The sequence below is a fragment of the Petromyzon marinus genome, chromosome 22 (assembly GCF_048934315.1).
Source record: "Petromyzon marinus isolate PM22_M1 ecotype Great Lakes invasive population chromosome 22, UKy_Petmar_22M1.pri1.0, whole genome shotgun sequence".
Taxonomy (NCBI): Eukaryota; Metazoa; Chordata; class Hyperoartia; order Petromyzontiformes; family Petromyzontidae; genus Petromyzon; species Petromyzon marinus.
The window spans coordinates 19,636,502-19,649,635 of record NC_133688.1 but is presented as its reverse complement, the minus strand read 5'-3'; the positions used below and the strand labels follow the sequence as shown (position 1 = coordinate 19,649,635).

The window sequence follows — 13,134 nt, the reverse complement described above, 5'->3', positions numbered from 1 at the left end:
ATCGGCTCGGCGCCCCTTTCCCTGTGACGAGGGGGGTCAGACAGGGATGCCCCCTCTTGGGGCTGCTGTACACCCTGTCCATTGAGCCACTGCTACGCCACCTGAGACGAAATCTGACTGGCCTCAAAGTCCCGGGACCTGAGAACGTGGTCATCAAGCTCTCGGCTTACGCAGACGACATATGCGTCGTCCTCAACGACGCGCATGACGCCTCCGTGCTCTGCCAGGTGGTTGTAGTGTACGAGAGGGCCTCCTCCGCCAGGGTCAACTGGCCCAAGTGTGAGGCCCTGTGTTTGGGGTCGCGAGGCGGCGTTTGCTCTGTGCTCCTCCCAAGAGGAGTCGTTTGGCGGGATGACGGAGTCAAGTACCTGGGGGTTTACCTGGGGAAACCACGTGACGTCGTTCTGAACAACTGGACCGAGCTGGCCGACACAATCGAGGCTTAATTACTGACATTGGCACGCCTCGCTCCGCAGATGTCATTCAGGGGCCGAGTGCTCGTCGCTAACACCCTAGCAGCTTCCGTGCTGTGGCACAAGACCAAGGCCCTCCAGCCTCCTGCTTGGCTACTCACCAGAGTCAACCGCTCACTCGCGCACTTCGTCTGGCATGGAAAGCACTGGCTCAGGCCGGGCGTTCTCTGCCTGCCGGTGGCCTTGGGCGGCCAGAGTCTGGTGGACGTCGCCGCCAGGGTCATGACTTTCAGGCTCATGGCAGTCAGGCGGCTGCTGTACGACCGGGAGGAGCTACCCTGGAAGTCGCCGGCCCTCGCCCTGCTGAGGAATGCAGGGGGGTGCCTGGGGTACGGAAAGGAGCTCTTCCTGATGGACCTGAGCCTGGTCGACTACACGAGCCTGTCAGGTTATCACCAGAGCCTCTTGGACGCGTGGCGGAGCTTCGAGTGGAGCAGAACGCGCGCGCCCTACGACCTCGCGCAGTTCCTCAACGAGCCCTTGTTCTGCAACGGCTTTTCCAGGGAATCAGAGGAGAGCGGACCCTGGCTCAACGCCTCACATCAGCTGGGCTGCGGACAGTCTTCCACCTCGTGCAGGCCCACCAGCCCAAGTGGAAGACTGCAGCTGAGATCGCCAACACCGCAGGGCTCCGTTCCACGCTCGCTGGGGAGAAGCTGCTACGGGATGTACTCCACGCCATGAAGGAGCTGCGCCTGAAGCTGGAGGCACCGGGGGATGGTGGCAGCCCGCTACCCCCCTCCTCCTCTTTCCCGGAGTTGTGCTTCTCCTGCGCGCAGCCCCCCGGCCACAGCGCCAGGTCGCTTCTGAAAAATAAGTTAACAGCTCAGTGGGCCTTACCTGTTAATAATAAAAATAGCTTAATTTGTATAATTTTAAGTGATTTGTTTACCTTTCCTATACTTTACACTCCAATTGTGTTTTTGTCTTGTTTGCTGTACCGTTCTGACCCGCCCCTACTGGACATCTGTGAAAACGAGCTTTATAGCTCATCGGATTCCTCCAGTATGAATAAATATTCTGGTTCCCTTTCCTAACACCATTTTTAACCCCCCCCCCCTCACTGCCTCTGTCCACTCACCAAGCGGCATGAATGAGTTCATAACAAGTGTCAAGGGTCGCGTGTGTTGGGGTAAATTGTGGGTTACTCCCACCTCTTCCAACGTATCGGGGCAGCCTGGAGTAGTAAACTCATTCACCTCTAGACTTGCTTTTTTCTCCTGGAGGCCCTTCTGCCAGCAGTGGCCTGAGCAAGCAATTGTAGGGCTGCCCCTTTACCTTAAACTTCTATCATGATTATCATCATCATTCTTGCATGCTTCGATTGTGTGGGCGCCGCAGGAGGTCGTCCGTTAGATTCCGACCCTGACGCCTGCTGCTGTATATTTTCAGTTTTCAGTAGATTTTTCCCTGGGTCCTCCAGCTATTCGCTCCAGATTTAGAATCGACATGCATTTTGAGTATTCGGTTGCGATGTCCGGTCCTGGGCCTCTCCATGTTCGACTCAGCCTCAAATGAGTACCTCGCAATTTCGGAGACAAAGGCAGCCGGGCGTGGTGGTGGCCAGCCACCACCTCGTGTGCCGTGCCGTGCCGGCCTTCATATGTGCTCTCCTTACAGCACTTATCTGTTTAAAGGGGATCGTTGTCTTTGTGGCCCCACAAATTGAACAATCTTCTATTCTCTTCCAGAATATAAAAATAAAATAACGCACGTTAAACAAATCAACAACGGCGGCAATAACAAGTAACCACACACAAACGCGCTTATGCAGCAGAGTCCCGGAGGAGGAAGTGATTATTGAGAGGTTGGAGTGAGGTCGGGCTTGCCCGAGGGCCTCGGAAATGATCAGTGATCACACCGAAGGGGCTTCATGGGGAGCGAATGTGGTATCGACGTTGATGATGGGCACGCACGCACACACATATGGCTGATATCGTATCTGGCGCGCCGCAGTGGTGAGATGTTAACTACGTCGCCTGGTATGCAGGAGGTCGTGGGTTCGATCCAGACCCTGAGATGCCTGCTGCTGTATATTTGGAGTGTTGCGTGTCTCTCCCTGTGGTTACGCGGATTTTTCTCCGGGTCCTCATGTTTTACGCAACACATATAAGATCAACATCACGGGTTTAGAGTATTTGGCTGCTATAAATTTCCATGTGATAAGCCACTTCGTTGATAGCCAGGTCGCTTCTGAAAAAGAGCTATATAGCTCAGTGGGCCTTGGCGAGTAACATAACAATCATTTAATTGGTTTAGTTTTTAGTATCGGGCGCAGCCGCCCCCAATACCGCGTGGCGTGTGGTGCCCACTCATCGCCACCACGAACGTTTGGCCGTTATTCGGAACGGGGCAGAGATTCTAAAGTGGCCGTTCGAGTCGTTACGGAGCACAGCCACCAGTGGCTGCGGCTGTGGTCGTGGCGAGTGATCGCCGTGCGAACGCCGATGATTGATTGCTCCCGTTGTTGACGATGCTGATTGCGCACGAGATGCTCCCTTCGACGATGAGCCGGCCGAATCGAGGTGCGTTTCCACTGTTTGACCGTTTTACCATTAAACTTTGGAATGCAAGCTATCCTGGTTTGCGAATGTATGGTGGGTGGGTAGGGAGGCAGGTAGGTAGGTGGATGGATGGATGGGTGGCTAACTGTATTGGAAGATAAGTGGTTAGGTTATTGGGTGGGTGAGTGGCTGGGCAGGTGTGTGATTGAGTAAGTGGGTGGGTGAGTGGCTGGGCAGGTGTGTGGTTGGGTAAGTGGGTGGGTGAGTGGCTGGGCAGGTGTGTGGTTGGGTCAGTGGGTGGGTGAGTGGCTGGGCAAGTGTATTGTTGGGTAAGTGGGTGGGTGGATGGGCAAGTGTATTGTTGGGTAAGTGGGTGGGTGAGTGGCTGGGCAGGTGTGTGGTTGGGTAAGTGGGTGGATGAGTGGCTGGGCAGGTGTGTGGTTGGGTAAGTGGGTGGATGAGTGGCTGGGCAGGTGTGTGGTTGGGTAAGTGGGTGAGTAGCTGGGCAGGTGTGTGGTTGGGTAGGTGGTTGGGGTGTGGGGGACTGAGTGTTTCGTTTGTTGCCTTTCCTCCGCACCTCAGATTAACACGGTTGGCTTCATACGGAGCGAAAAAAGTTATTCATACATATAGGTATGTTAATATATTCAAATCAAACATTGCTAGAATACTGTCATATAGCTGTCAATTACCATTGCACCAGGATTCATCTAATTTAGCTGCAAGTTACTAATTACTTCGACCCGTGAAATCGTGATTCTAGTCATACATTACAAATGTTAAAATCATATGTAGTGCATGTATTTCCCATCTGCAATTATTACGTAGGTGAGTAGATATGTGGGTGAGTAAGTATGTGAGTGTGTTGGAGATAGATAGCTCGGTAGGCAGGTGGCTAGGTGTGCAGGTGGGTGGGTAGCTAGGTAAGTCAGGTTGATGGGTAGCTTGCGATGTTGGTAGATTAAAGTCCAAGTATTTCCCCGTCTAAATTAGCATTCTTGAGCCATTCACTTATGTTGACAGTTCTGAGCCGACGGTGGGCATTCCACATTCCTGTGGCAATGGCTTTTATCTCAAGAGGACAAGCCGTTGGCGAAACGAGATTGTGACAATATTTGGACACAGTTGTCGAGGCGGTGTTTTATCTCTGGCAAGGGCGACCTTAGTCACACACAGAGAGGAATATGAATGTCATGTCACGTGAGGACATGCAAAAATTACTTTTCATCGGAATATGGAGGATGTTCGCTCATAGGTAAAGGTGCAGCCCTGCAGTTCCCTGCTTACAGCACTGTAACCCTAAGACGCCCATTCTGATGAGACGTCTCCGTGGTGGGTTCTGTCTGGCAAATAAAGGACATATATATAAAATTATTATTGATGTGATTTTTTTTATATATTTTTATTGCTATTCCCAAGCTTCTATTCCCATCGGAAGTCCTGTAACTGGTTTTCAAGCTGGCGACAGGGATTGAGTTATATTTATACCTTATTTTGACAGGACAGACGTGACCTCATAGCCAATTCCAAACCTTCACTCACCCCCACTTCCCATCCGCCCCCCTCGACCCGCCCCCTGCCCCCTCTTCCTCTGATCCCAACGTTCCTATAATCCCCTCTCTCAGCCTTGTCCATTCATTACGATTCCGTTTCACGGGAAATCATTTCGCGGCGACGGAATTACGGAGCAAGACGCGGGCGCTCCGTAAGATCATTTGAGCGCCGAACTCGTCACCGCGGGCCGGCCACGATCAATCCGCCGCTGGATGAAGACCACGGCATTCGGCCCGGGATTTGTCAGAATGAGAATCAAAACACGTCGTTATACTGGAGGAATCTGAAGCAGCTATGAAGCTATCTTTTTTTGTCACAGATAGGGGCGGGTAAGAACGTTTACAAGAACGGCGACTTAGAGACCTAGACAGAGACCCACAGACCCTTCGGCCGAAGTTGCGGATGAGATTTTACTAATAAACGCACACCACAACGTTGATCACGCGACTGCTCACGGTTTGTGTGGTTTTGCTCGTGTAGCCTTTCCGCCCGATCTGAAACGTCTTCAGTTCGCCTCTCGAGTGAATGAATCACGAGAGAATTGCCCGCTCTGTCGTACGCAGCGGCTTTCAACGCTGCTAAGCATCTCTATTAAGCAACGATGAATGCCATGATTGCGACTGTGAATTTAGGCGCCTGTGTTGTGCAGATTATACATCACAGTTACTTTGCTCAGATGTCTAATGATTTAACAGTTAAATAAATACATAAATAGGCTTTGTTAATTACGGGATTAGACTTTTTATATTCGTCATATGCAGGCGCCCGTGTTGCATAGAATATACATCACGGTTACTGCGCTCAGATGGTTACTGCTTTCACAGTTAAAGAAAAATAGGTTTTGTTAATCACACTATTCTTTTCCACATATATTCGCCATTGCGTTGTAAATATTCCCTATGGCCTTTGCTAGCGTTGCTCTGAGGTTACACGCTTCTAATTACTTTGCTCTACTTACCTTGCATGATAGACCGCTGATCTCAATTGGCTCTTACATTGTTAATTCAGCTCAACTGTTTATGCCGTAAGGCTTTAGGATTATGTGGAACCTTATGGGTCTCTATTTACGTCGATGCAAATATGTGGATCTCTCCCTAAGTCCATGGGTCTCTATGTAGTTGTCTGAGTATTTACATACGTCTATAAACCTCTGTGTAAGAAATGTGGGTCTCGATGCAAGTATATGTGTCAGTGTAACAACACCGCACCACCCCGTACAGCCCTCACCGCACCACACCGCACCACACGTGCCATGTCACGTGCCACACCGTACCACACCGCACCACACGTGCCACGTCACACATGCCACACTGTACCACACCGCACCACACGTGCCATGTCACACATGCCACACCGTACCACACCGCACCACACGTGCCACGTCACACATGCCACACCGTACCACACCGCACCACACGTGCCACGTCACACATGCCACACCGTACCACACTGCACCACACGTGCCATGTCACACATGCCACACCGTACCACACCGCACCACACGTGCCACGTCACACATGCCACACCGTACCACACCGCACCACACGTGCCACGTCACACATGCCACACCGTACCACACCGCACCACACGTGCCACGTCACACATGCCACACCGTACCACACCGCACCACACGTGCCATATCACATGCCACACCGTACCACACCGCACCACACGTGCCATGTCACACATGCCACACCGTACCACACCGCACCACACGTGCCACGTCACACATGCCACACCGTACCACACCGCACCACACGTGCCACGTCACACATGCCACACCGTACCACACCGCACCACACGTGCCATATCACATGCCACACCGTACCACACCGCACCACACGTGCCATGTCACACATGCCACACCGTACCACACCGCACCACACGTGCCACGTCACACATGCCACACCGTACCACACCGCACCACACGTGCCACGTCACACATGCCACACCGTACCACACCGCACCACACGTGCCACGTCACACATGCCACACCGTACCACACCGCACCACACGTGCCATATCACATGCCACACCGTACCACACCGCACCACACGTGCCATGTCACACATGCCACACCGTACCACACCGCACCACACGTGCCACGTCACACATGCCACACCGTACCACACCGCACCACACGTGCCACGTCACACATGCCACACCGTACCACACCGCACCACACGTGCCACGTCACACATGCCACACCGTACCACACCGCACCACACGTGCCACGTCACACATGCCACACCGTACCACACCGCACCACACGTGCCATGTCACACATGCCACACCGTACCACACCGCACCACACGTGCCACGTCACACATGCCACACCGTACAACATCGCACCACACGTGCCATGTCACACATGCCACACCGTACCACACCGCACCCCACCTCACCACACATACCGCCCCACATCGCACCGCACCACACCACACATACTGCCCCACACCACACAGCCAAGTCCACCCGTGGTGTTGCATTCACAACGCCCTTCGAGCGCCATCGGTGCCACCGCCGGCGATCGGCGTTGCCCTTCGATCTGCGTCGTGGGCTGCCCGCGCCCACGTCCATTTGTGACGATTTCAGATTTGAAACGACGACGACAGGGGAAATGTATTTCGCACGAGAGCGATTACATCCGCTCAATTTCCACACCGACATCCGAGTGCTTGGGCGAAGGACCATTACAATAACAATCGTCAGAGGCGGCAGAAACCGCGGTTGGGGTCTTTGATCCAGCAGTAGATTGACCATGGCTGATGATAATGGTGATGCGTTTTGGAAGCTAAGCAAGGTTCACAGAGCCTGGTTAGTACTTGGACAGGAGACTGCTTGGGAATACCCAGTGCATTGTAAAAGCCTGCGCTGTGGGGTGGCCATCTGGTGAGTGACGAGCGAGTGTCGTCCCCTCGAACGCACGGTGGGGTGTTCTCCAGGTTCCAGGCCGTTATAATATATTGGGGGGGGACACAATATTCACATATGCTCAAAATGTCCCCCCCCAATATAATGCTATAAAATAAATTTCTGTTCATATGATTGTGGTTATGGTTGTACTTTATTAATCCCTAATCTCTGCCATTACATACAATGAAACAAGAAAAGGTAAAAACGAAAAAACAGAAATGTAATACAATATACACTATTAGACATTATTGTAAATAATTAATAAAAAGTCCATCCTATGTGTTAGGGAATTTTTTTTTATATTTTAGGCAGGAAATGGCAGGAAATGAGTTTTCAAATTTAGATTTTTTATTCTGAGGGGTGGACCCCCAGACCCTCTGGAAGATTTGGTCCCCCCCAATGTTGACTTCATGGCTACGGCCTTGCCGCACATCGCCGGACGCGTACACGTGGCATTGGCCCAAACGTCCCGATGCATCAAGTTCCTTGTGCGCACGATCTCATTTTCACCGCTCCATCTCTTGCGAGAGAGGTCCCCTCGGGCTCGTCCCCTTCCTTTGTGGTGGCTCACGGCTCTTCCGGTTCGAGGAGGCTACAAACAATCGCCTTCCAATCACAGGTGGCACGAGCAGGTGGATTAAGTAATGATAATCACTGCTTGTAATGATTACCAATACTGTTATTTACTCAGCAGAGCCTCGCCGAGTCTCAGGACTCCTTCCCAGAAGCGTCCTGCAACATCGGGATGTTTGACCAACGAATCCCCGTTGTTTTTGCAACCGCCGCACAAGGGGAGATATTTGGATCGAAGCGGCGACCCCTGGATTGGAATTCCAATGCGCGAACCATGAGACTACAGCAGCAGCTCCCTCTGCTCGAAGAAACCAGACTCGATGCGTCCAGGCTTACCTGGGTCTCACTCAGCCTGAACCTTTGTTCATAATGGCCAGCAGTTGTGGTGGGGGGAGAAGGGGGTCTGGAAATGCGTCGTCGGGTACCCTGCACTGCGATGAACCTGGTTGGATTCCCTAATCCAGGTCTGGCGCCGGGTCTAAGCTCAGATTTTCCTCTCTGCCGGTGGAATAATCTTCGTGTGGCCAAAGTAGCTGTATAATATCGCTAATGTGCATTCGTGATTCAATGCAATGGCGCCTTAGCTAGGCTCCTAAAGCCCCTCTGCGCGACTTTGTCTGTGCAATTGGACATTTGAAACAGGATTGCTCTTTATTTAGCTTCTGGGCATTTGCACAGGTCTCGGACGTGTACATCCCAGGCACTTTCGAAATACGCTGGTAATCGTTATTGCGAGCAACCGTTTGAAAGGAACGGGAAAGGGAGGAGACGGAGAGGAAGAAATGAGAGGAAAGGGGTGGGACAGGAACAGAGAATCGGGAGCAAAGGTTTCAGGAGAGATGAGGAGAGGGAGGAGGAAGTGGTTGCATCAGGGTCTCGAAGCTGCTGATGCTGCTGCTGATGATGCTGCTGATGATGCTGCTGCACGGAGGAGCGGCGTCTGTTTTCACAGTGGGCGGCCAAGAGAGGGGAGGGGCTCAGAGTAGGGGGATGGCCACACCGAAGTCACGTGGTTTACGGGGGTGGCCACACAAAAGTCACGTGGTTCACGGGAGGAGGCTTGAGCTGATTTAGAGATATAATCACGGTATCGGACGTGCTCGGATGAACTGACTTGACTGTGGCCGATGATGATGATGATCTTTGCATACTTGTCAAACCCTTATCAGTGCCCTCACTTATTACAGACCAATTCAGACCTTATTGGTCAACCCGTGACCTTATACATTTCAATGTTCATCCTGCAAAATCCAGTCACAAGGGAGAAACACAAACAAATAGACAAAAAACAACACTTGTTTTGCCCGTATTCAAACGGCTGTATGCCATACGGACCTGAACATTCCATTCTCTGTACAAGAATACGGGTACACTGTATGGGTTGACAGATATGTCTTTGGGACGAGTCAAGTAGAAACTCTTCTTTGGGTGATGCATTGGCTGAGATGCATCTGTAATGACTTCTGTCATTACATTTCAACAAATCCGGGTAAAACCCTTTCAGCCTCGTCAAAGAAAAGATCAACATGCAGCTCAGCCGCGAAAGCCACACTTGTATTACACGGGGATGCGAACACCGAAGGGTTAAAAATAAACCTATTCTGCAGATTATAAGACGCGCATTTTCCCTGCCCTTTTGAAGCAAAATAATCGGGGTGCAACTTGCAATCTGGAGATTATCTCATATTCCGCAAAATTTATATTTTGCTGTTTACTAAGAATCGCATTCTGGAAGACAACTCTTCAAAATTATACAATATTTTCCGGAAGGCGTATTTTAATCTCGTTGTTCAGAGTCGTCTTCCGCAAGACATCTCTTCATATTCCAAAGCAGCGTGTTTCTCATAATATTCTGGACGAGGGTGGCTCCCAAACGCAATACTGTATTTCCACGATTATAAAACACTCTCTCTTTAACGTGATCCAACATTTTTGGGCGCGTCTACGCTTTGCAGATGGTCTCATCGCCCGGGGAATATGGTAAGAGAGAAAGGGGCTCAACACACTATAGCGTGTTGACACCACCGACCACCAATCACCACCAAACACCACCAGACCCTACTAACAACACACCACAACCAAACACAACGTACCACCAGCCACCACCTCTGAGTGCACCTGATTCAATCTCATTTCAGACGCTAAGCAAGGGGTTGACCCTGGTTAGTACTTCGACGGGAGGCCCCCTGGGAATCGCAGGTGTTGTAGGTTTGGGCTGTGTGCGAGGTAGCCAGGAGTTGACAGTGGACGGAGGTGGGTGAGGAGGGCGGCAGTGCGGAGGGGGCATCCCGAAATGTCAGTGTTCATCACTGTGGCCTGCCGCTACTGAACCATCATCCACAGCACGGGGCCCTTTCGGGTAATTTCTTTTGAAACTAAAATTACATTCACGCATTTGCTCTGCATCGCAAGACCACGACTGTGAATTAGCCAAACAGGCAGCGTCAAAAAACACAACCACGTCCAGCCACCTACCAACTCACCCATCACCCATCCACTCACCCACCACCCATCCACTCACCCACCACTCACCCACTCATCCACCCACCTTCCAACCGACCTTCCGCGCAGTCACCAACGCACCATCTAACCCACCCACTCACCAACCCACCCACCAAAAGACCCACCGCCAAGTCACCAACCCACCACCTAACCCACCACCTGCCCACCCACCCAACCACTAAAAGACCTACCGCCGAATTACCCACTTGCCACGTCACCCACTGACTCACCTGCCCCTCCACCAACCAACCAACACACCCATCACCCGCTTGCCGTGCCATTCCATGTCCCGGTCAGCCCTGACCTGCCTTGGAGTGAACAGGGTCGGAGTGGCGTGGATGGTGGATGCGACGTGGGAGGAGACGGACGCTTGAAACCCGTTCTGTGGCGGCTGTCAAGATCTCAAGATGTGGGGGGGGGTGGGGGGGGGGGATGTCCACGGGTTGGGATCGTGAATTTGCCATGCTGGAGACAGCGCGATGTGGCTATGGGCCGTGCTGAAATCTCTGGAGGCCCCCCCCCCCATCCAAGATCAGCGCACATCGTCGTGATTATTATTACCACTCCTCCTCCAAGGATCGCCACCGCCGCAGGCGCCTGGACCTGTGTGCCGTGCCCCCCCCCCCCCTCCGCGCCCTAACCCTGCGGTGCGCATTAATTTTGATGGGGAATTTTTTTTTTCTCTCCGTGGGATTTCGCGTGAACGCAGAGAGAAGGTAGAGAGGAAAACTCATCTCTTAAACGTAGCAGAGGTTGTCATCGTTGCCTGTGTATTTGTGACGCCCTATTTACATTCGTTATAGATTAGTTCGAGAGCGCAGGCTAGGTGCGAGTGGTTTGTTGCCACTGCGCATAGCAATTACATGTACGGCAACGCATTTCAATACAACACGTGTAACATGTGGGAATTCAACAAAGAGTGGTGGTGGTGGAGTGGTGGCGCAGTGGTTAGCGCACTTTTCACCGAACACGGCAAGCCGATTTCGATTCTCATCAATGACTCACAGAGGTGGCGAGTAATAGCTGATATCTAAATGGTCCTGCAGGCTTTGCTCTCTTGACCAACCTGCACGAACCAGCATGGTGAAGTATGGTCAAAGGACCCCCTCCCCCCAATAACTGACGCGGCATGGTCGAATCCTTCATCTAGCAGTGGTTTGACAATTGCCTCCAAGATCGTACAGCTGATCCCACCAACCATACTGTTTTTAGAGAACGAATGGCGCAAGGGAAAATTAAATGTGTATTTCCAGGCAATAACGTTATCTTTGGAATGCACTCGAACGGCGATTGACCGCAGGTTATTTTGCCTGTCATCATTGCGGATCTCATCAAGAACAAAAAATCGCTCGCAACATTATTACATAACCACAGCACTTGGCCTATGCAGGCAAATGATTGATGGCATTTGTCAATAAATGAACCGCGCGCTACATTTATTCCGTTGTTTGATTCATTTACTTACTTATTTCTAAAGCCCACACATCGCCGGCGAACGCACGCACGCACGCGCGTTAAGTGCCGTGCGGACGGCGCGCGACCGTCCATCGTGAGTGACCGAGACCACAATCTGGGCACGCTCGGCATCCAGCCTCCACGCGGACACCGGGGAAAGAGGGAGGTGGGGGGAAGGGAGGGGGGGGGTGCAATCGTTGCCCTGAGTCGACCCCCCTGCAGAAGCCGGCGACTCCCACCCAGCGGCAACTTCACACGCGGCGACTTGGCTCACTCCTCGCCCACTCACTCAAAGACGAGGATCTCTCCCGTAGAGCCTTACACAGGCTGGAAAGGGCAAGTACTGCTGGCGAGCAGCAGTTCTTACGAAGGCCGGCACAGCACACGAGGCTTGTGTGGGTGTCCAGCACCACGCCCGGTTCAATCACGCACTCACGCGCTGACGCACTCACCGCGCCGGCTGATGGAGACACTTGCTGGGCGGGAGATGGGGAAGGGGGGGGGTCTCCCATCCCATCGCACTCGGAGTCGGTGAGACGGCGCCAGCGAACAATGAGCGAGCGATGAAGATGATGAACGAAGACTCCCGGTCGCCCGCTCCTCTCTCGCTCGCTCTCTCCTCTCTCTCGGCGTGTCGAGCACTCTGTGTGCGCGTGCGTCTCTCTCTCTCTCTGTACCTCTTCAGTGTCGTTCTAAGTGTGCGCGCGTGTCTATTGTCTCTCTGCGTCGACGCTGTCAAACGAACGTCCTTCCAGCACGTGGCCGCCGATGCTCAGCGTTTGGGGAAAATCTGGAACAGGGCAGGACGGAGCTGCTCCATCCTCCTCCTCCCTCCTCTTCCTCCCCCCTTCTCTTGCGGCTGGGACACTTTTAGCAGAGTTGGGGCGCGCGCATTAGTGCCGCCCCCCCACCGCATCCCCCCCATCGCCCCCTCCCCTCACTGCACCCCCCCCCCACTCCACTCCCCCCCTCTCTGCCATGCCGGTTTTTATTGACAGCTTGTTAATTCCCTTCTCGGCGATGCATTATTCATGCGCCGCCGGCCGGATTCCCCTGCCCGAGAGCGGTGCCGTCGGATCTCTGTGTCCTGCGAGCCGCGCACCGAGGACGCACGGACGGACTGACTGACGGACAGACGGACAGAGAGAGTGGACGGA

The 13,134-nt window shown here is 52.8% G+C and overlaps 1 protein-coding gene across 1 annotated transcript in view; it reads right to left on the bottom strand.

Annotated features, from left to right (window-relative positions):
• Positions 1-12,853, bottom strand: part of LOC116944858 (netrin-G1-like) — a 116,311-nt gene extending 103,458 nt beyond the window's left edge. Inside the window, exon 1 of the mRNA XM_032958683.2 lies at positions 12,430-12,853. The gene's annotated coding sequence lies outside the window, so the exon portion shown is untranslated. The remainder of the gene's footprint in view (positions 1-12,429) is intronic.
• Between the last annotated feature and the right edge of the window lie 281 nt (positions 12,854-13,134).